The following is a 14,050-nucleotide window of genomic DNA, read 5'->3' on the forward strand; positions in this document are numbered from 1 at the left end:
CAGTGATTAAACATGAAGTCAGGGCTCACAATATCACATGTATTTATTTTAGTTTGTACTTGTTTTAGTAACTTCAGTACTTACAGAGAGAGAAAAAATAGAAGATAGTAGTGGAAACAAATATCCAGTTCTCCTTTCCTTCTTGGGATTATGGGGCTACAGTTCCCAGTCTACTTGCACCTAATCAGAGCCATGTGATACCTCTGGCCAAGTAAATGTGAATAGGAGTGATGTGTGGCAGTGGAAAAGCCAGAATGATCCTCCCATTCTCTTACCCTGCCTTAGTAGTCATGGAAGAGGCCACATGTTGAATTAACCACAATGTGAATTATTTTTAATAATAAAATTATTATGAATAATTATGGATGATTTTTCTTTTAAAGCAATAATTATTTTTTGTATTTACTATCAATTTGAGGTGGATATAAAACAGGAATGCCTGAAGGATAATTCCGATTGAAAAACATTTCAACATATTCCCAGACTGATCAGAATACTATGGAACTATATAGTATAAAGAACTACTCAGTGATAATTCCATATATTTCTTTTAGTAATAAAACTTTTTTCTTTCTTATACATGATTGAACACATATTTTGCTTTAAAATTAATAGTCACAATTGAAGAAACAATGGTTTATTTTTCTAATCAAGAGACCAAGCTGCTGAATCTTACCACAACAAATGTTGCACCTTATTTTAGCTAAACAGTAAGACCTTCTATTTTGATTATTCCTGGCAACTTTGTTTCTCCAGTGGTTTCTGTTTGCCAAACAGTCATGACAAACAAGTTAACATGGTGGCTGCTGCTTTCAGAGATTCTGGGGTTCAGAGATTCAGGGGTTCTGTCAGATGAATCCTCATTTCCAGCTGTTGGCAACCCTTTGTGGAAAGTCCATTCATCAGGACTTTTCTATCATGGTTGGCCAAGAGTCCTGCTTTGGCTGCCAGGGCCTCATTCTGCTGATTATGATATTCCTGAAATTTAATGGATATTCTTTGCATCACTTAAAAATATTTCTGTAGGCAATTTCTGAACAGGTTATCTCATCAGGTTTTACATCTCTTGCTGTGAAGTCTTTAACACAGTCCAAAAAGCAGTTATACAAGTTTATTGTAGGTTCCAAGAAATTCCTTGAACTGTTTTATGTGATCAAATTCTGGTATTTATGGAGTCATATTCTTTTGGTACATTTATTCATCACTTTTTCTGATGCATGAGTTTCCTTTCTGTTCTAGTTTGGGGCAGAAGGTTGGGGTCTGGGTGGGTGCGTGGCTGCTGGATGGCAGAGAACCTAAGTTTAGCCCTTGAATTGTTCAGTGACTCCATGGGGACAGCCGCTGCAGAGTTGCCAGGACCTACAGTAGTCTTTGCTTGAGTGAGAAATAACTTTTTTTAAAACTTTCTTCCTTATTTATTTATTGTGAATTATTTGGTAGTATTTTTTTGACCTTATTAATTTTCTTAGAGCAGTTTTAGATTTGTAGAACAATCGAATGGAAAGTGAGGTTCCCCCTACCACTACTACTGCCCCCAGAGTTTTTCCTACTATAACATTTTGCAATTGTGTAGAACATTTGTTACAATTGATGAGCCAATATTGAAATATTAGTATTAACTAAAGTCCATAGTTTACATTAGGGCTGTGTTGTACCTTCCATGGGTTTTGATAAATACATAGTGACATATATTTACCACTATACTATCATATAAAACAGTTTCACTGGCCTAACCCTCCACCCATCATGTTCCACCTATTTATCTGTCTTATCTTTCCCTTTCCTGCCTCCCAGTTCCTGGTCATCACTTTTTATTGCCTTTATAGTTTTGCCATTTCCATAATTTGCATAATTGAAATCATACAGTATGGAACTTTTGTCAGATTGGTTTCTTTCACTTAGCAGTAGGCACTTAAGTTTCCTCCATATCTTTCTGTGGCTTGATAGTTTAGAGAAATAACTTTTATGTGCTTAAGTCAGTGAGAATTTGGATTAATTTGTCACTAAAGAATCACTTGGCCTAATCTGACTAGTACAGGTGGCATTGGTAGTTGCAGTCATTAGAGATAAGAAAGCCAATAATAGCAATAGCTAACCCTTGTCAAGCACTCATTCTCCATGATTTGTCCCAGGTACTTGAAAGAATTACCATCTTTGACTCCCACAGTGACCTACTTAACAGATGAGGAGACTGAGACAAGGAGAAATTTGATAGCACACTGAGGGCCACAGGGTTCATAAGGTTTAGGGCTGGGAATCAAACCTGCATTTGGTCTGATATGAAAGTTCATTTATTTCCTGAATATACTCTAGAGTCTTCTGGTTTATTCACATATTGGTAAGTTTCTAAGTAAATTCAAAAGCAGAACTTGGTTCCAAGGTGTTGGGTGTAGTTCTTTTTAGAAAAACATGGTAGATTTTGTATTTTGGGAAATTTCTTCGGATTTATGGAAAACTGTTTCCTTTGGGGTAAAAGGGGAAGTTCTGTTTCATGTGACATGTTCTGTTTCTATAGTACTCTTATGTTGGGCATAGAGTAGGATTAGAGCAAGTCCTTTTAGGATTTAGAACTACTGATGTGAATAATATGATCTGATTTAACAGTGATGACAGCATAGAAAAATCAGTAATTTAATAAATTAAATTTCATTTATGTGTCTTTGGGGAAGGACTTTTTGTCAGAGTAAGACTTTGTGCCTTGATTGTCCATGAAGTTTTGAACTGAGCCTGACTCTCCACTGTGAGGATCAAATCCTGAAGTCCTGGCTTTACTCATCTATGATTTATTTGACTCCTTAAGGAATCATTATTTTAATGAAGACAAGTTGCATTACTTTAAACATTTATGTTTGGTAATAAAACTCCAGCCAGGGCCCTAATTAATGAACTGGCAAATTATTTTATTATGCCCTGTTAAAGGTATTAGTTGGTATTGGTTGCTTTTGGGACATTTCTTAAACATTTTTTTTGGTGGAAATAAAAACAAATATTGATTCTTCAGGGCTCCCTAAAGTATCTAGGAGCAGTCTGGGGGCAGGTAAAACAAGATGAAATGAGACATTTTTTTGGACAAGAAAATAAGGGAAATACTCAAGGACTAATGAGAGTATATGTCAAAAGAATAATCAAGTTAGCTTGAAGGGGATATCTTGGCAACATTGGAGGACTATTTGAACATAAAAAAAGAATACTGACTGACTGATTGTAGAAAGAGTAGATGAGCCTTTTATGGGTATCTTAACTTAAGGGAACAATTCATTGCAGAAGTAGTTTATGTAGGTTAAGAGCTTGGTCTGGATTTGAATCCTGACTCTGTTACCTCTTTTGCTTTTAAGTTCTTAAACCTTTCTATGCCTCAGTTTCCATATCTGTAAAGTGGGAATAACAACAACTATCTCAGAAGGGTGATGAGAATTGACTAAGATGAAATATGTAAGTAAGGTGTTTAGAACAGTCCCTGGCACATAATATGTGCTAAATAATTGTTGTTTGTTATGTTACTTTTATTATCATTGTCTATACTTCCTGTTACCCATTGGGGGAACCACTGTACCAGCCCTGGGCTTGTTGTTGTTGTTATGTAAAATTGTTTTTTTCCCCAGCTTTGTTGAGATATAATTTGACATATAACATTGTGAAAATTTAAGGTGTGCAATGTATTGACTTGATACACTTACATATTGCAAAATAATTACTGCAGTGGTATTAGTTAATACTTCTGTCCCTTCACATAATTACCATTTCTTTTTTGTGGTGAGAACATTTAAGACCTACTCTCTTAGCAACTTACCAAGTATATGATACAGTATTGTTAACTGTAATCACCATGTTGTACATTAGATCCCCAGAATGTATTTATCTCACAACTGGAACTTTGTACCCTTTGATCAACATCTCTCCACTTTACCCACCTTCCAGGTCCTGGTAACCACCATTCTGTTCTCTTTTCTTGTAATGTCCTTATCTGGCATTGGTATCAGGGAAATGCTGGCCTCAAAATGTGTTTAGGAGTATTCTCTCCATTTCAGTCTTTCAAAAGAGTTTGAGAAGGATTGGTATTAATTTGTTTGGGAGAACTCACCAGGGAAACTGATCCTGAGCTTTTCTTTGTTGGGAGATTTCTGATTAATGATTCAATCTTACTTGTTAATGCTATATTCAGATTTTCTATCTTTTTATGATTTGATCTTGGTAGGTTGTATGTTTCTAGGAATTTATTTCTTCTAGGTTATCCAATTTGTTGGCATATAATTGTTCATAGTGGTCTCTTACAGTAGTTTCCATTTCTGTGATATCAGTTGTAATGTCTCTGATTTTATTTATCTGAGTCTTCTCTCCTTTTTTCTTAGTTTGTCCATCTGAAGGTTTGTCAGTTTTGGTAATCTTTTCAAACAGTACCTCTTAGCTTCATTGATCTTTTCTATTGGTTTCTGGTCTCCATTTGTTTCTGCTCTGATCTTTTACTTCCTTCATTCTGCTAACTTTGCAGCCTTGGGCTTTCTTACTCTGGACTTTGGGAAAAAAAAAAAAAAAAGTGCACTCCTAAGCTTTGTTACAGCTGAATTGCTATCTAATACAGTAAGTCACTTCAGAAGTCACTGTGATACCAGGAAGATGGTAAAATCAAAAGTTGTGAAATAGAAAATCTGTAGAAATCCTGTTGCTGTGTTAAGAGCAGCTCCATGATTTACTGCCTTGTGAAACTCCAGACTCAACCAAAGGAATTTGGTGAGAGCTACATGGGAGGGATCCCAATGCAGAGGTCACAGAGCTGATTGAAGGATGAGAGTAGTAAACCCCAGAGGCCCTGGGGATTGAAGAGCAGTCTGGACAGGGGCACTTAGGGAGAAACAACCATATAGTCAGTGAACTTCAGTGTTGACATGACTTAGGCTGGTTAAGGTTTGTTTGGCTGTCAGTTCCCTGCATGAATCCTAGGAAGAGTCTCATTAAGAAGCCTGAGAGGAATCACATCCTTACCTGCCCTCCTCTCTTTTTGGAGCATTTTAAGAGATTCATCTTAATCCTATTCCAATTAATGTTCATTGGAATTGTATTTGAAGTAGTGTTAGTTCACCATAACACTTTTTAGCCTTCCTTTAAGTTATTTAAAAAATCTGCTTATAGAAAAGGAGAAATAAAATTTTTGTTTGAAAGTCAGTTCTCATCTCACTATCTTAAAAAAGCTATGCTTCTAGAAATCACGTGTTAGTACCAAATGCAGCTTTGATTTTTTAATGTAAGATAATGCCAAAAATAGAGTTGGCATTCAAATTTTCACTAAATACAGAACTTTCCTGGGGCAGAGGAAATTCCTAAATCAAGGGAGGCCATGTTAGTCCTTATTTTAAGCTTTTTAGCAGTGTGGTTCACCATACGAAAGAGTCTGAAGGTCAAGTAGATTTTATGTGCTCTTGGCCAAATTATTTAGTCTCTTTCAAACTCAATTTCTTCATGCATCAAGGAGTGCACATGGTGATTGTGAGCATGCTACGGAGCCTGTTCAGTTCCCCTGTTTTCTTTTATTATGCCATTTTTAAGGGTTGTTTTATGTTTACAGCAAAATTGGGGGGAAGGTACAGAGATTTTCCATATCATACACCAACACATGCATAGCCCCCCCATTATCAACATCACCCACCAGAGTGGTGTATTTGTTACAACTGATGAACCTACAAAGACACATTATAATCACCCAAAGTCTATAATTTACACTATGGTTCACTCATAGTGTTGTACATGCTGTGGGTTTGGTTAAATGTATTGTATCCATCATTATGGATGGTATCATTCATAGTATTTTCACTGCTCTAAAAATCTTCTGTGCTCCAACTATTCTACCCCACCTCCTGCCACCCCTTGGCAACTGCTGATCTTTTTATCATCTCCTTAGTTCTGCCTTTTCCAGAATATCATGTACTTGGAATCACACAGTATATAGTCTTTTCAGATTGGCTTCTTTCACTTAGTAGTGTGCATTTAGGTTCCTCCGTGTCTTTTCATGGCGCAGTAATGCATTTCTTTTTAGTTCTTAATGATATTCCCTTGTCTGAATGTGCCACATTTATCCATTGCCCTGCTGAAGACACCTTGGTTGCTTCCAAGTTTTAATAAAACTCCTATAAACATCTGTGTACAGGTTTTTATGTAAACATAAGATTTCAACTTTTCTAAATACCAAGGAGGACAATTACTGGATTTTATGTTAAGAGTACATTTAGATTTGTAAGAAACTGCCAAACTGTCTTACAAAGTGGCTATACCATATTGCATTCCCACTAGCAATGAATGAGAATTCTTGTTGCACCACATTTGGTGGTGTCAGTGTTGTAGATTTTGGCTATTTTAATAGGTGTGTAGTGGTTTCTCATTGTTGGTTTAATTTGCATTTCACTGACATGTGATATGAAGCATTTTTACATAAGCTTATTTACCAACTGTGTATCTTCTTTGGTGAGATGTCTGTTAAGGTTTTTGAGCCTTTTAAAAATTGGGTTATTTTCTTATTGGATATAGAATTTTTGTGTATTTTGGATAACAAACCTTTATTAGACGTGTCTTTTGCAAATATTTTCTCGCATTCTGTAGCTTGTCTTCTCATTCTCTTAACAGTGTCTTTCACAAAGCAGGAGTTTTAATTTAAGTGAAGTCCAACTTATTTCTTTTATGGATCTTGCCTTTGGTGTTGTATGTAAAATGTCATCACCATACCCGAGTTTATTGGAGTTTTCTCCAATGTTATGTTCTAGGAGTTTTATAATTTTGCATTTCACATGTAGGTCTGTGAACCATTTTGAGTTAATTTTTGTGAACGGTTTAAGTTCTGTATCTAGATCCTTTTTTTTTTTTTGCGCATGGATGTCCAGTTGTTCCAGCACCATTTGTTGAAAAGACTATCTTTGCTTCATTGTATTATCTTTGCTTCTTTGTCAAAGATCAATTGGCTATATTTATGTGGGTTGATTTCTGACTTTATTCAGTTTTGTCTTTTCTCCACTAAATTCCTCTTCTCTATTCTGTAACTTGCCCAGAGGAAAGGGTTAGCTTTATTTATGCTACTGAGTATGCTATCTGGCTCCCATGTCAGTGTTTCAGCAAACTGTCATTTATATCATGAAGGATCACCACCTGGGACTTACCAAATTTCAACCAGAATTCAAGGTCCTTGATGAAATACACAAGTGGTATGGTTGCTCTTAAGAACTGAACATTCTAACAGGAAAGAATAGCTGCAAGGGCATCTTGCTTCTGCCCTTTCTTTGAACATCTAGATTGTATTTTTCAGGAATCCTTAAAAAGAGAGGCAGGCTCTGTTTCTTTTTCTTTCTCTGCCTCTCTATTTCTGTATTTTGTCTCCATCTGTTTGAATCCCTGTCTTGCATTTACAGTAATATTCCCCTTATGAAACATTTGTATATCCAGATTTATTTCCATAAATTTGTCCTAAAACTGTAAGACTTCCAGTTTACATCTTACAGAAACTGCAGTCAGCATTCATGTGAATTTACAGTCACTCTCAATGGAGATAATTTTAAAAAGACATACATGGGAGTTGGGAAAAGAAGAGGAAGGGAAACCAGGTTGCAAAGTAGGAGCAGGAGTTTTTTGCTGTGCAGCCCTGGGGAAGAGCCAGGAAGCTCAGCCAAGATACAAGTGAGCCAGAGGGCAGTGCTCTTGCTTGTGAGCTGGAGGAAGGAGCTAGCAAGGTGAGAAAAACTGTTAGAGCTAGGGCCTGGGGTACTGAGACCTTCTGGTATGTTTCCAGTCTGTGGAAGTATCATGGGGGCACTAAGGCTGTACAACCCAGAGCATGGATGGGAAGTCTGAGAAAAACAATTTAGCTGTAGGGTAAGCTAAATAATTCATAGAAATTTTACTCAAAAAGTTTTCATCTCAAGGTTCAGATAACTATGGAAACTGCTGGTGGCCTACTCAATTCTAGTCTCCTCTTTATCCTTACTAAACAGAACATTCTCTTTGATCAGTGTGGTAGTGCACCAACTGAAAACTGCATTACCCAGCCTCCTCTGCAGTTAGGGGTGGACATGTGACTCATTCTAGTCAATGGGTATAGGTGGAAGTTGCCGAGTAGAGGCTTCATGGAAAGTACCTTCAGAAGGGGGCTAACGCACTCAGTCTTCGAGCTCCTTTTGCCTTTCCCCTTTCCCATCTGGAATAGAGATTTAAACATAGTGGTACCTTAGGATTAGAATACATGTACTAAGGATGGTGGAGAAAAAAATAGGAGGCTGGGACACTGATGACATCATGGAGCTGCCGTATCAGCCAGGGAATGTCTTCTCCCTTCTTCTTTTTTTTTTTTTAATGTGAGAACTGTTGTTGGGTTTGTCACAGACGAATGTAATTTCTCGTGAAGAGAGATTCTCCATCTCTTAGGCCATCTTGAGATGTGGAAAGGAGAAACCTTCCACTCTGGGTTGTAAAATCATAAAGGGATTTACCCTTGAATAGAGAACCAGACACTGAAAAAGTTAATCTCTTCTTCCTTCAGATTAGAAATCTGTTTTTCTTTCAAATTATTAAAAAAAAGAAGAAATACTTGTTATAAGAAGAAGTTAAAACAAAACTAAAGTGTACAAAATGAAAAGAGAAAATCTTCTAATTTCACTCTCCAGCGTAATCACTGTTAACTGAGTTTTGTGTTTTTCAAAAATTTCTCTCCTTTATATATAAAAACATAAAATGATTGAAAAATTATTTTTGAGAATTTTTTTTTCAAGGAAAATAAATTTATAAGCATCTTGGGGGAGATCCTGATACCGGAAAAAGACTGACAATCACTAAATTTAACTCTCTAGTGACTACTATTGCTATTTTAAGACACATAAAATATTATTGATAATCTCATTTCCTTGAGTGATTATTTCAAACCCAAGCTCCTCAGAGTCAGCAGATAGCATGATCTGTTTTCCCACGGGGAAAATAGACATCATCACACGGAAACTCTTTCAAATTCCTGCCCTCCCACGTACCCATGTTCACATCTCATCTTACTTCCTTCCCATTGGTATGAACAGATACATGCCTGAAGAACTTGTATCATTTATTATTTCCTCTCCTCTGGGTCTTCACCCTCTCCTTTTCTGTTATTTTTCCACTCAGCATGTGAAAGTGTTCAACTCTTCTTTGTTTAGAGATATGAACAAAATGCTTTTCCCTAACCTTATGTCTACCAGTAGCTACTGCTCTTTCTCCCTCTCATCACAGCATCACACTTGAGTGTGTGGTCCACATTTGCAATCGTTTCTTCCTCACTTTCTTGGAAATCTAGCTGTGGTCTCCATCATTCAAGTGATTTCCTAAGTGATCCATTCAGCAGACATTATCTTATTTTTATTTCAGCATCATCTGATTCTGTTGATTACTCCCTCCTTAAATCATTCTCCTTTTGTATTCACCACATCACATACTTTTGTCTTTTGCTTTTCCACCCATCTCTTATAGTCATTCTCAGGTTCTATTTTTTATCCTAATTTCTTTTTACCCCAGCAGAATGTATATAAGAGTGGCTTCCTGACCAGGAAGAAAGAGGATGTTGGCTGGGTGGGTAGGTAGGTTGGAACTGTGTTTGCTTAGCACTCTACATATGTTTGAGAAACTGTTAATTGCCATGTCAAGGACTGGGGTTGTGGCTAAGTGAGAGTAAAGGGGCCAAAGGGTGCCATCCTTATTACCATTATTGGGCATCTACCCTATTGCCAGTTTACCAATTACAAGCTGATGTCAGCAAAATACACTGAGATAGTAAAAATCAGGCCAAAACATCCCATGTAGTTAATACTAAGATTATAGAGCAGCCACATAGGTGTGCTTTTATCTTGCAAAATCCAGAAGCTTAATTTCAAGTTGGATAAACTTGCTCAGTTTTTCATTATGAGTTCAATCCCTTTTTAAACTGATGAACTTTTCATGTTTCTTGGTTTCTGTGAGTTCATGCTGAGTTAAAAGAAATGTCATGCCACCATTTATTCGGCCATTTTAATTTACCATTTTTACTTAATGTAGCAGAAAAAGCACGAATTTTTCAATCATAAAAACCTGAACATCAAAGGATGTTTGATATTCATGGTTTGAATTTCATTATTTTTGGGGAAACTCTTCCCTAATGAAAATGGTCCAGAATGGGCTCCTTGAAAATGTAGCAGTGGAACCATCTCTGCCTGTATTCAAGCAGCTCCTACATTCCATTTGTGAATTTATATTCAACATTTTAATTTAGTGTTTAAAAGATGGTTTAGGGGTATTATCATCCTATCAAAGTTTATCTTTACTGAAAAGACAGCTGAGGACTTCCTAGTTGGTAAGACCAAATAAATAACGAAAGCAATTCTTTCCAGCAAATGGCTCCCAGAGGCCATCTCTTGAGAAGTAGAAAAGCAAAGCTGTTGGATGTGACCTCTCTCATAAATGCTTTCAAATAAGAAAAACAGAAGACCATGGCTCTGGTCTTTGTGCTGAATTGTGTGTTGTCAACTTGGAATCAGCTCCAAACCTCTTGTCTAATCTTTTTTAGAACAGAAAACTGGGTTTTCCGGAATCCTCTTCCCTCTTCTAACCCTGAGCCTGGGCTAGTGTGCCAATAAGGGGAGACTGAAAAGGAGATGCCATTACTTTTTTGGGAGGAGCTGAGGGGAGATAAAGATAAGACATTTGAAGCAACTTCTTAGGGCGAGTCATGTAAGACATTCAAGACTGTGCTATAGGCTCAGGTTTCTAGCAGTGAATTTCCTGAGTTTCACTTCCTCAGCTCTTCCAGCTACATCTAATTCTTTGTTTTAAAACCTCCATACTTGGAGTGCATAGAGTGGTTATTGTTTTCCAGACTTGATCTTGACAGATACACCCTTCATGCTGGTTACTTCATTTGTTTGAATATCAGGCTTCCTCACTTTCCCAAAATTTGTCCACATGGGTGTTAGAATTCTCCAGGATGATGATAGAATTTAGAGGAAGTTCAAGAGCTAATGTCTAAAGTTGCTCATGAAAGTGGACAGGAAATTGGGAGATGGCAGCTCGAGGAAGACCAGAGGGTGGTGTGGGGTTGTAGAGAAAATACTTTAATGTTTCTATATGATAGGGATTTTCTGAGCAAAGAAATCTTGGATCTGGGTCAAAGGACAAGTTTTATACTTAAAGGATGATTATATAGTGAAAGACCATCCTGAGACGTTTGCCTCTTGTGAGGTAAATGTTTACATTTCAGAATAAGAATGAAACCCAGGACTATGGGGACATTCTAGGGATTGTGAACTTGCAGATTCTTGGATTACTCCTGGAGACATTTATTTGTATTTCAAAGGATCAGAACTTAGAATCATTCCTTTCTCTTCCTAAGGATTATTTGTTTACATTAGGGAGAAAAGGTTTTTCTTTCTCAGGAGAGAAGGGGGTGCAATGCCCTTACCCTAGATAAGCTTGCAGATCCATGTTTTGGATCCCTTGCCTATAGTACAGATTCTGGTACAGGTAGGGTGACATCTGGTTCTTATGGTATATCCCCAGAAGGGAGGATTGAGACAGAGGAAAACTGATGTGGGTATTATTTAAATAACAAATCTGCTCCATAAACCTCATTATCTATTTTCAGGGTAATACGAATAAACATAGATAACAAAAACTTACCTGGTGCTAGAATCAGAATGGTTGAACTTCAGGGGTGGTAGTGGAAGGTTTTGAAGTAAAAATAAGACCTACTGAGAGAAAACCCCAAGGAGGTTGCCAAGGGTGATCCCAGGGACTGTGGAGCATGATGGGGATGAGCAGCCTCCCTCTGAGGGCTGTGAGAGAATTTTGTCACCTTGAGCTCCAATGGAAGAAGTCTTATTGAATGAGAGGCTTCCGGCTTCCAATGGAATTTATCCTCACATTTACGGGGAGGCAGAGTGCATAGTGGTAATGATTATGTACTTTGGATGAGAAGTGCAACTCCACCTGTTACTCCTTTAGGCAATGTTTACTGAGTATTCTGTGCAAGCCTATTCTGTTACGTGCTTAGGAGAGAAATGATCCCTGCTCTCATGGAGTTTACAGTCTAGTGAGAAAACCAGACACAAACACAATATGAGAAAACAAAAGAGTAAGTATATACTTACAAATGATAATAAACACAATGAAGGAAAATGTAGGGCACTGTGAGAGAAAATAAAAATGACCAACTTTAGATTGAGTGGCCAGGGAAGGCTGCTCCAGAAGGTAGCAGTAAAGCTAAGATCTGAAGGATGGCAACAAGCTGGGTGCATGAGAAGAGGGAGTGTGAGCTTACCAGGCAGAATAACTACACTCTAGTTGGATATGAAATGCAACCCCTCGGGTAGGTTTGAATGAGGTATTTCACAACTGGGGGCGTTTCTACACTGGTTTGTTGTTGAATTTGTTTCTTCATCTGTACAAAGGAGATACTGACAACTACCTCCCAGGCAGGAAGCTCTGTTGTCCACGAGAGATTGATACAGAAATGACCACCTTCAACTTTGTGATTGAGATAAATTCTGTTTCTTATCTGAAAGGTCAAGTGAACATCGAATCTCAGAAGGGAAGTATGCTGTTGGGGAAGTTTGTTTGGAGTTAATGGAAGGTGGCCACAGGTAAGTCCTATTGATACCCAAGATCTTGGTTTCTGATAATGCCTTCTATAGAAGAAAATTTTGAGTATAGAATTTTCAGCCTTAGTACAAATGCCATTGAGAGAATTTCTTAAGACTGGAGGCTCTTCTCTGGGTCCCTTGTAGTGCATATAACCATCAATTTCACTTATGCCTAAGGCTGCTTTGACTTGGGCTTCTGGGGCTATCTCTTTAGACGTGTTTTACTTCCAGGCACAGTCTGGGGAGGAATGGAATAGAAGAAGGGGAGTTAGGGATGATAGTAGGGGAATGGAGTTATGGGACCTTCCTCATCTTTGTGTTTATTTCTAGAACTCTTTCACTCAAGATTTGCGGTGAATGCATTTCTTTTCCTCACAGTGAGGCAGATGTGGAGTGGGATTGAGGACTATTGCAATTGATTTTTAACAGTGTAGGCAAGGCTGGTATCACAGGGAATTCCTGCTGTAGTATATGCATTGATGATGAATCAGGAAGCAACTTGTCCTTTTAATGGCTTCTTAACTGTAACACTGTAGATCATACCTTATTGGAATCACAAGTCCCTGGGAAATGTATTTGTTTCTTGTTTTGCTTAGATAAGTAATGCCCCTAATGATCATGATACGATCCATAAATCTAACTTTGAAAAGACTAGACACTGGCTATTATAATTTCATTGCTGATGGCTATTTTGATGAAAAAAGAACTCTCAGTATGGGGAATGGGAAACAATAATAACTTTCCGTGCCAGAATCATTCATTTACTGAATGCTTATGAAAAAAAATATAAAAAGATTTCCTAGATACACTTCACATTCTCTAGCAGTTTTCCCTTTTGCTTCTTCCCCTTATCTGTGTTCTTGGAAATTCTAACACATTACTTCTAAAATTGCAATTTGCTTTCCAGAATTAAGACTTTAAAAATTTCCACTTTTTCAGAGAAGGAAGTAGACCTGTCCCCCTTCTATGTTCGTTCTATCATGATATCCATTGTCATTGTCCACAGAAGTCAGAGAAAACTAGATTGGAAGTCATACTCTGTGAGCTTTCTGTCAGTCACAACTCAGTCTTAATATTTTAAGTGTCTTTGTGAATACTCTTATTTCCTTTCCAGATAAAATCAATGGCTCCTTCTTCTGTGCCCCCATCAAACTTAGTCCAACTTAGAATAAGGAAGGGGTATGTGTATCAGGCACATAGAATAGCTTGGGGGAAAGAATTAGCAGCAAACCTGTAAATGAAGTGATTGTATCCATTGTTTACAGACCTCATATGTTAAATCTGGGCCATAGCACATCCTAATGTTGTAAGAAAGGACATGAGAAGCTGAATTGAAGATGGCACATCTGTCTCTACTTTGCCTTTGCCTTATGATTACTTGCTTCCTTGAAATTAGTGATGCTTGTTGTTAAAGATCCTGTGAGTCTGATTTGACGACTGATATG

At 37.5% G+C, this 14,050-nt stretch overlaps 1 pseudogene; it reads right to left on the minus strand.

Moving 5' to 3' along the window:
- Window positions 1-828: 828 nt before the first annotated feature.
- On the minus strand, window positions 829-1,179 carry LOC123617682 (mitochondrial import inner membrane translocase subunit Tim9-like; annotated as a pseudogene).
- Window positions 1,180-14,050: the final 12,871 nt, after the last annotated feature.

The sequence above is a fragment of the Camelus bactrianus genome, chromosome 11 (assembly GCF_048773025.1).
Source record: "Camelus bactrianus isolate YW-2024 breed Bactrian camel chromosome 11, ASM4877302v1, whole genome shotgun sequence".
NCBI lineage: Eukaryota > Metazoa > Chordata > Mammalia > Artiodactyla > Camelidae > Camelus > Camelus bactrianus.